This window comes from Myotis yumanensis, unplaced genomic scaffold, assembly GCF_028538775.1.
Source record: "Myotis yumanensis isolate MYYU_CA2020_CCGP unplaced genomic scaffold, mMyoYum1.0.hap1 SCAF_11, whole genome shotgun sequence".
Classification (NCBI taxonomy): Eukaryota; Metazoa; Chordata; class Mammalia; order Chiroptera; family Vespertilionidae; genus Myotis; species Myotis yumanensis.
The window spans coordinates 29,636,522-29,645,769 of NW_027223762.1; the positions used below are offsets into that span (position 1 = coordinate 29,636,522).

At 41.1% G+C, this 9,248-nt stretch overlaps 1 long non-coding RNA gene across 1 annotated transcript in view; it reads right to left on the reverse strand.

Annotated features, from left to right (window-relative positions):
- The window catches only part of LOC139019899 (uncharacterized), a 33,522-nt gene extending 25,458 nt beyond the window's left edge, over positions 1-8,064 (reverse strand). The window contains exon 1 of the long non-coding RNA XR_011473162.1: positions 7,865-8,064. This is a non-coding gene — a long non-coding RNA (uncharacterized lncRNA). The remainder of the gene's footprint in view (positions 1-7,864) is intronic.
- Positions 8,065-9,248: the final 1,184 nt, after the last annotated feature.

A 9,248-nucleotide genomic window follows, 5' to 3' on the forward strand; every position in this document is an offset into this window, starting at 1 on the left:
TTAGAGCTGTCCGTCCAGGGCACATCACAGGGCTTTAACTCGGCGGGATGTGTATACACGGGCATCATTGCCAGCCATGAGTGCAAACTCTTTACCAATACAAGCACAGATTCGACCAGCACAACCTTTAGCAGTAAACGTTTTGAAAGATTACATTAACATTGTCCAAAGACAAAATGTGGGTGTTTTAAATGGTATTTGTATGATTAAATTTGTAAACATCACTTTGAGATATGACCGAGAGATGATTTTAATGCAAATCATGTCTTTCCAACCCATAACGTGCGTTGTTTTTTAAGTTCTGGCTGTTCCTAAGTAGCTCACAACCTGACTAGGAAACAAGACATTCACAATCACAGATCTAGAGTAAAATTCCCAGGTAATAAACAAATGATGTCATGGTACTGTGACTTGTGTAGCGTTAGTCCTAACATTCAGGCCTGATACTGTGTGCTGTCTTACATCATGCAGGGCCTCAGACGCCCATTCTCTTCCCCACTCGCTTCCACGGCGAAGATCCCCGAACCACCCTCCTTCCCGGGGACCAGATGCACCTCCTGCCCATCCCTAAATAGCGAGGTTCAGTTCCTCGCCAGCCTGCAAAATTATTTCACAAGCCAATCCCATCCTCCAGTGGAAACCAGAGGTGACCTCATCCTCCTACCACTATGAAGCCTGCCTCCCACAGCCTCTGTTGTTCGTTCTGTTCTCATGTGGCCCCGTGCAGCATGGTGTCCTACACCCCTTGGCTGTGGTATATGTCGCTAAAAACTGCTGCCAGTGTTGGGTGTCATGTGTTCTGCCACCCCCAAAATCCTAGGGCAGGAACCTCTTCCTCATCAGTGGGGTGAATAGGAGATGGTTAGAATCGGCTATCTCTCTTAATACTATAAAAGGTCCAAATTTAGGAAAAGATCCTTCTGGTGGCTGGCTATGCAGGTTTAGTGAAGTAGCTTGGTCTAGAATCTAGATGGAGAATGGTGTGAAGGGTTTGATTTTGCATGTGGCTTTGGTCGCATTCTGGGATTCTCTCTGAAAGAGTATACAGACAAGAAATGATAGCTAAGTAGCAACAAAGTACTGATTTCATTAACGGAACAAAGATCTAGCAACAATGGAGAACTTGAGAAAAAGCTAGATTACAGAAATTAAGTTAAGGTAGTAGGCCAAGGTGAGCCTTCTTACTTCCTATGCACCATCCCTAAGATTCTATACCCTCTTTCCAAATAGCTGTATGGTCATGAATGACAAGTCCATCGGCTGCATCCAGCTGCAGGTAGAACAAGAGGGTGGGGATGGCCAGGCCAGCTGAGCCAGAGAGGGCAAGGGCATGACATCCCTGAGCACTGACCTTGAATACAATGAGCCCACCCTCTAGTGAAATGTCCCAGTCAATGTCCATTTCTGATAGTCTGCTGATGAGTTTGTTCTCCAGAGCAGTGCAAGTGGGTGGAGAGAGGGATACCAGAAATGCAGCGACAATTTCCTTCTAACCCAAGAACTGAGGCTAAAATAAGTTCTTCTCCCCAAATAGGAGGGAAAGCAGTTCATCTAAGTATAACTATCTCCATAAGCCGAGTAAAACAGAAGTGAGGATGGACAGACTGTTTGAGCCAGAGCAGCCAAGCTGTGGGGCTGTGAGGTTAGTGGGGCCAGTGTCAAGACTGAGATTTATGCCCTTTGAGAGTGTGAAGTCCAAAGCCAGACGGGGCCAAGAAACTACCGGAGAAAAAATATGCAGCTGATGAAACACATGAAGTCTTTCCTGCCTAAACAGTAAGGTCTCAGGACACTCCAGTGAGTCCATCTCCCCATAACTCTCAGTGAGCAGTTCCAGAAGCAGGGGAAAGCAGTGGCTGGCAGAGGAAGAGCAGGGACTGTACAAAACGGATGGGATGCTTCTGCCATTCATTCAGGAGACAGCTACTGAGAGTCTGCCAGACGCCCCCACTGTGCCTGGGGCTCGGCACACAGACGCATATGAGACCACCTCAACCTTTAAGACATATATGTTCTTAATAATGCTAATAGATAGCAAGTGGCTGAGTACCTACCATGTGCCAGGGAGTCTTTAGCTTCACAAAAGCACTCTGAGGAAAGCAGGTACAGCAATTATTAGCATTTACAGATGAGGAAACTAAGGTTCAGAACGATAAAAACTTGCTCAAAGCCATGTTACTAAGAAGTGGTTTCAACTCCAGGGCACAGTTTGGTTATATCCCTTCATATATGAATGAGAAGCAAAGAGAATATTTAAAAAAAGGAAGCAAAATTTTAGTTCTATTTATACAGTATTCAGAAAGAAGACTATCCTGGATTTAAGTAAAAAAAGTATAAACATTTTTTTTCTTAGAGAAGGTAAAAATAAAAAGTTTAAAGAGTAGTAGCCATCAGAAAAAATCACAAGTCTTATAATACTATATATGAATAGAAAATGATAGAAAGAAAATAATAAGTTTAGGATATAACCCCATGAAGTATGCTCAAGATAAAATTATATGGTTTCCATATATTTTATTTTATATAACCAGAAGCAATCATTAGGGAAATAACATACTTAGAATTACTATATTTTCCCATTAGTGAGGTTTTCTGTTCTCATCCATCAGACCACATTCCAGTTAAAGCAAAAGTCTGAAGGCAATTATTTGATCCTATTGTCTACACTATCCAGGCTCATGTGCAGAGAGGGAAACGGGAGTTGGGAGCAGATCACCTTGTGGATGAGCTTCTCAGCCTGACATTCTCACAGAGATGAACTCTGGCTTAAGATAAGGATTCATAGAAGGCTCAACCAACAAACAGAACCTAAAATATAAACAAAAAGCAAAATGAAAAGTTTTGCAGAAGAGGCTGATGCAAAATATATGCTGATGCAAAACGCATTTTACAGGAGTTGCCTTGTTCTATGGAACTACCCCAAGAAGGTGATGTTAGTTCACTAGCAAGGCCCAACTGATGCATTTAAGGAAGGGCAGTTTAACAAAGCTCTTTCGTGTGAAACTGCTCCTTTCAAAAGCACGGAGACTCAGAGAGGTCAGACTTGCCCGACCTAGGTTTCCAACACCGGAGCCCAGTTTTGTATTCATTGTGGTAACTCATTACCTCCAACAACAATGGCTCACAAGGCTCCCCCAGTGCCATGAGTTTGACTAGCCATGATCCAGATAAAGTAAGGACTGTAGCCTTTCCCGTACCTATTCTCTACATGGCAAAAAATTGCATGCCAGATTTCCTCCTAATGTTGCCTATCTTCTCTTAAAACATGGGAAGATCCTATAAGATCTCTTTTCCTGAATCTTACAATGCATTATTAAGCCTCAGAAGTTGGTAAAGGAAGAAAGAGAAAACTGCAATCAGGTAAGTAGTTTGCTCCCAGACTTATAAGAGGATAAAAAACATGGCTAAGTTTCCAAACTCTTAAAAAGCTTATAAAAACCGAGATAATTAACTATAACTTGAAGCACATAATACCCTTATAATTACATTAGGGGGAAAAGATAGATTAGAATAATAGTTTAAAAGTGATGACTTGTAAAATGTTTATTTGCGATACCATTAGGTATTTGAGGTGAACTAAACTAGCCCTTACTAATGAAAAGTATTGCACTTTACTTAAAATTTCAACTGTGATTTCCTTTTAGGTATATATATCCTAACTTTTAGTCAAAACCTTTCTTTAAATGGAAGCTCAAGTTATCTCCTAACTCTTCACTTTTGTTACAGAAGGAAAACATTATTAAATTTATCACAGATCCACCCATTCATATCAAAAGAATTACCATTGTCTATCAGTTCATTAGCTCTGTCTCAAATTGTGGCACTATGAGTATGAGTAGTGGTGGTTCTACATGCTTATTCTTGACTAGAGGCCTGGTGCATGAAAATTCATGCACTGGAGGGAGGGGTCCCCTCAGCCCAGCCTGCCCCCTCTCACAGTCCGGGAACCCTCAGGGGCAGGAGGCGACCCGGTGATCAGGGGAAGGCGACGCCCCCATCACACCTCTGCTGCTGCCACTGCCTGTAGCACAAGCCTCGGCCGGCCCTGGGCAGGCGGGCAGCCGAAATCCAAGGCTTGCCTGTGCCTCGGGCTGGCCCTGGACAGTTAGGCAGCTGACAGCGAGGCTTGCCTGTGCCTCAGGCGTTGGCTGGGCAGCCACCATCTGAGGCTTGCCTGCGCCTCGGGCTGGCCGTGGGCAGCTAGAGGGCTGAGGGGATTGGAGACTCCAGAGGCAGGCGTGCAGCAGGGATGGGCCCGGCCTTGCTATGAGCCTGCTGCCCCAGTGGGGCTGAGGGGACTGGGTACCACCATCTTTGAAGGCATGGAAGTCAATTAGCATATTCCCTCCTTATTGATTGTGGGCACCACCATCTTTGCAATGGCTTGAGGGTCAATTAGCATACTCCCTCTTTATTAGACAGGATTGCCATTGTTTCTGTTTTACCAACCATAGAACCTAAACGCCAGCTCTAACTACTGCACACTGGTCAAAACGCATTGTGTGTTGTGATGTTCCACCCCCTTACTCTACCATCACTGAACAGTTATCATGTTCTCCACCATCACAGCCTTCCTGTCTTGAAAAGCTTTCATTCGCCATGGACTCTTAACTTGGGCCAATTTTTGTCTTTGTTATTTGCACACACTCTCATACCATAGTGTTCCTAATATTTCCAATCTAGTCAACATTAGGAAGACCTCATTTAGAATTTTACACTCAATTTTTACTGCCACGATTTAAAGGAAGAGGTGGAGAAACTAGATGTAGAGGCAATGAGGTCTAAGAAACAGAGAAGTGGACCCAAAAACAGGTCCTAGCATCACACTCCAGCTGGATGCTCCGACAAGGGTAAGGGTGGGAGAGGGTGGGAGGAAATAATACTCACTGAGTGCCTACTTTGTGCCAGGAGCTTTTCACATGTATCATTTCATATAACGACCCTACAAAGTAAGTTCCTTTATCCCTACTCTTTTGGGGTCTTATTCGTTTATTTTTTTAAAGCTTAACAAGAGACATATTCAAAATCTAAAGCTCAAAGAATTTAAATCACTTGCCCAGAGCCTCAGAGTTTTAATAACAGAGCTAGGATTTAAACTAAGGTCTAACTCACAAAGTCAATAAATATTAGTTCTCCTGCCCTAGGGGAAGAAAAGCCATGGCAATTTGTACCATCAAAAGGGATCAAAGGTAGATTTTATGGGCAAACGTTGAAGAACTGAATTGCTTAGCTTAAAATGAAGTTTTAATTACCATTTTTAAATGTGGAGATTCTCCAAGGAATTTGTTGACACAATTATTATCTGTGTCCATAAGAAAACACTTAAAAATTAAAAGTTGTGTGTATTTTGTAGAATATAAGGAGGAATTTTTCTAGGTCAATCTCATTAATAGGGCATATTATTTGCAGGGTACTTTTCTAGGTGCAAAGGACCTCAAATGAATAAACTAAAATATCATGGCCCTGTGAAAACAGGCCAGAGTAGACAAAATGCTCAATACATGTTGTATTTCTCAATAATTAGATTATAAGATGGCCTGTAAGGAAAATGATCACGGCCTTAACTGGTTTGGCTCAGTGGATAGAGCACCGGCCTGCGGACTCAAGGGTCCCAGGTTCGATTCCGGTCAAGGGCATGTACCTTTGTTGCGGGCACATACCCAGTATGGAGTGTGCAAGAGGCAGCTGATCGATGTTTCTCTCTCATCAATGTTTCTAATTCTCTATCCCTCTGCCTTCCTCTCTGTAAAAAATCAATAAAATATATTTTTTTAAAAAGGAAGATGATCACATAGACCTAGAATTCTTTAAATGAACAAGGAAAATAGCCTTTAAAGTTTGCTACAAGACACACACACACACACACACACACATAGCATCAAAACTAGACAGCTTAAACTGGTGATTCCTAACCCTTTGAGAATGGTGACACTCCAACAATCTTTCATTTTGCAATGTTCCTTCCTCAAGAAGCTATATGCCTGTGGCTATTATTTCAACCAATCTTTACTACATGACCACTCTGCTAGAACTCTGCAAATTCATAAAGTATATTCAGGCTTCTTCTTTCAATCAGGTAAATATCAAAACTAGAGATTTCTAACAATGATTTTGGAGTAACTCAGGCTGACTGCATTTATATAAGTTATCTCAAAAGATTTCATAAAATCCAATTTTATTTACACAGTTATATGAACAAATGCAAATATACCCATGCACATGTTCAGCATCACATATATCAGAAGTGATCTATATGATTTATACTAGAGATGTTTACCATTTAGGAGATGCAACACCTCATGATTATTTTTTCTGTAACGTCTCTCTCTCTCTTAAAAATCACTCAGCTTTGAACTTATACCAGAAGAAAGTTCAGCGTCCCTTTTATACCTGTAATTCATTTGAACCTACCCATCTTCAAAGATAGGCAAATCTAATGCTAACGTCTGTCATTCCCATTGCCCCCTAATGTGTATTTGAGTTTGATAAAATTCTTATAACCTAAGGTCATGAAATAAAAACAATGTAATGTATGCACTTGAACTTTCTACTGTACTAATTATAATAGGAAGAATACTAACAGCCAACTCTTAATGAGTGCTTACCATGTGCAAGATAAGTCTTCTGCATGTATGTAATCCTTATAACACATGTGTATCAGGCAAATAAACTATCTTTAAAAAAAAGAAATTAAAGATAGCTTTGGTTTATGCTGTATCTTTGAGGTCCTTACCTGTATCACAAGTACATCACTGAAGAAATGACTGAGAGGAAGCTGGGGCCACCTGGGCCTCAGCTTTCCTACCAGGTCACACAGACATACCACTCGTTATTTTTGGCATTTTCCTACGGTTCAAAAAAAAGTGGTGACAATTTTCTGCATCTATAACATTTTGGATGAGCCATTTCCATCCTATTTTGTTTCCTCACATATGGTGTTCTAGCTCAAATAGCATTGGTATTTTTAACTTGCACAGTATCAGTAAACTACTTTGAATTACTCTTGGCTGACAAGTATCCAAATTACCTAACACAAATGAGAAAACTGCATGTATTATGTAGGCTAGTGTGTTCACTGCCTTTCAGCTATAAATTTTCCAATACAATCAATATATTTTACAGATGCCCTGACCGGTTTGGCTCAGTGGATAGAGTGTCAGCCTGCGGACTGAAGGGTCCCAGGTTCGATTCCGGTCAAGGGCATAAGGGCATATACTGTGGTTGCGGGCACAGCCCCAGTAGGGGGCGTGCAGGAGGCGGCTGATGGATGTTTCTCTCTCATCAATGTTTCTAACTCTCTCTCTATCCCTCTCCCTTCCTCTCTGTAAAAAATTAATCAAATATATTTAAAAAGTATATATATATATATATATATATATATATATATATATATATATATATATATATATATATATATATATTACAGATGGAAGAGATCACAAAGATGATGTAATCTGGCTACTTCTTTTTACCAGTGAGAATCTCTAGCAGAGAAGTTGAAGTGTCTCTCCTAGGTCAGATCAGTAGTTAGTAGTAGGAAAAAAGTAATAGCAGTCCAGCGCTTTTTCTACATGAAAATGTAAGTATTATTTTAAAATCTACATTATTTGGCAGAGGACGTATCAATCATAAACAACTGGCTAGTTTTTATAATACTGTATTATCATCACTACTGAAATTTAATACTTGTAACAACTGGTTATATAATGCGGTTATGCATCATTGCTGCTCTCAGTTATATCCTGTATGTCTACATTGTGACTGTGGTAGGCACGTATTTTTAATGTTCCCTATATCCCTCAGTAAATATACACACATATGAACCACATAACAGTTGGAGAGAGATTGACAAAACTATACTTACAGTTTAGACTAATACTCCAAGACCCAAAATGAAACGGAACAGCTGTCATTCAGTATGGCTGCAGGTGAGTTTGTTTGGAGAGGGAGAAAGTCGAGAAAAGTCCTCATTTCTCCTTATCAAGCAGTTGGGATTGTCCCTGATGCTGAGTCGTTTTAGGAGTTTGAGGAGATTGGTAAAGGCTGGAATAAAAATTAGAGGGAATGATGAGATCGTTGACTAAGCCTTAAGACATGTGGTAAAATATGCCAATCAAATTGCTCAATAAAAACAGCAGCTAATAATGACCAAGGAGTGATGAGATGTCTGGCACTCCTTTCAATACTCTGACGGTAGTAAATCATCAACACCTCACAACCACCCCAAGCACTGACCCCATTTTGTGGGTGAGGAAATTGAGGCGCACAGAAGTTTGATCATCTGCCCAAGAAAACCAGCTCCTGAGTGGTGGAGCCAGGGCATATGCCCCTATTCACAGTATAATGATCAGGATAAAACCAGTTAAGAAGAATTGGCCCTCTCTATCCTCAGGTTTCTAGCCCCAGAATTCAACCAATTGCAAATAAAAAATATTACATTTTTGCTGACGTGCACTGTGTATTTAGGCCATGATGGTTGCATCTGTACTGAACATGTACAGACTTTTTTCCTTGTCATTATTCCCTAAACAATACAGTATAACTATTTACATAGCATTTACATTGTATTAGGTATTATAAGTAATCTAGAGGTGATTTAAAGTATACAGGAGGATATGTGGGGTTACTTGCAAATATAATGCCATTTTATATAAGGAACTTACTTGAATATCCTCAGATTTGGGTATGGGGGGTGGGGTGGGGGAAGTCCTGGAACCAATCCCCCAGGGAAATTGAGGATGACTGTATGCAGTGTTTAAAACAGTCTTCATATTTATTTATCCACCCACCCCTTAATCCCCCAAACACACACATACTAGTACATAACCACACATTCCCACACACTCAAGTCTTACTTCTATTCATATACTCTTCTTCCTCATAGCACTTAAGTCCTAGGGCCAACCTCCACTCTCCCACATTTCTTCAAAGTAAACGTAAAGACAAACTAATACTGACCCTGGGTTACAAAACACACGCGCACACATAGCCCAACACATAGCAGAATTCAACTCAATAAGGATTTTTCTTCTCCCATCATCCAGGGAAATGCATGAGTTACCACGACAGATGCCAAAGACATTTGGCTCTGGCAGTGGAAACTGGGAGGCGATGGTGAAATGAGGTAAGAAATTCCAGGGCCAGAAGGTGGAGGCAGGTCATCAGCTGCTTTCCCCTGGAGCTTGCTCTCTTGGATAAGCGCTACAGGAACAGGGCCCCACCCGCCGCGCGAGCCTGCAGTCCCCTGG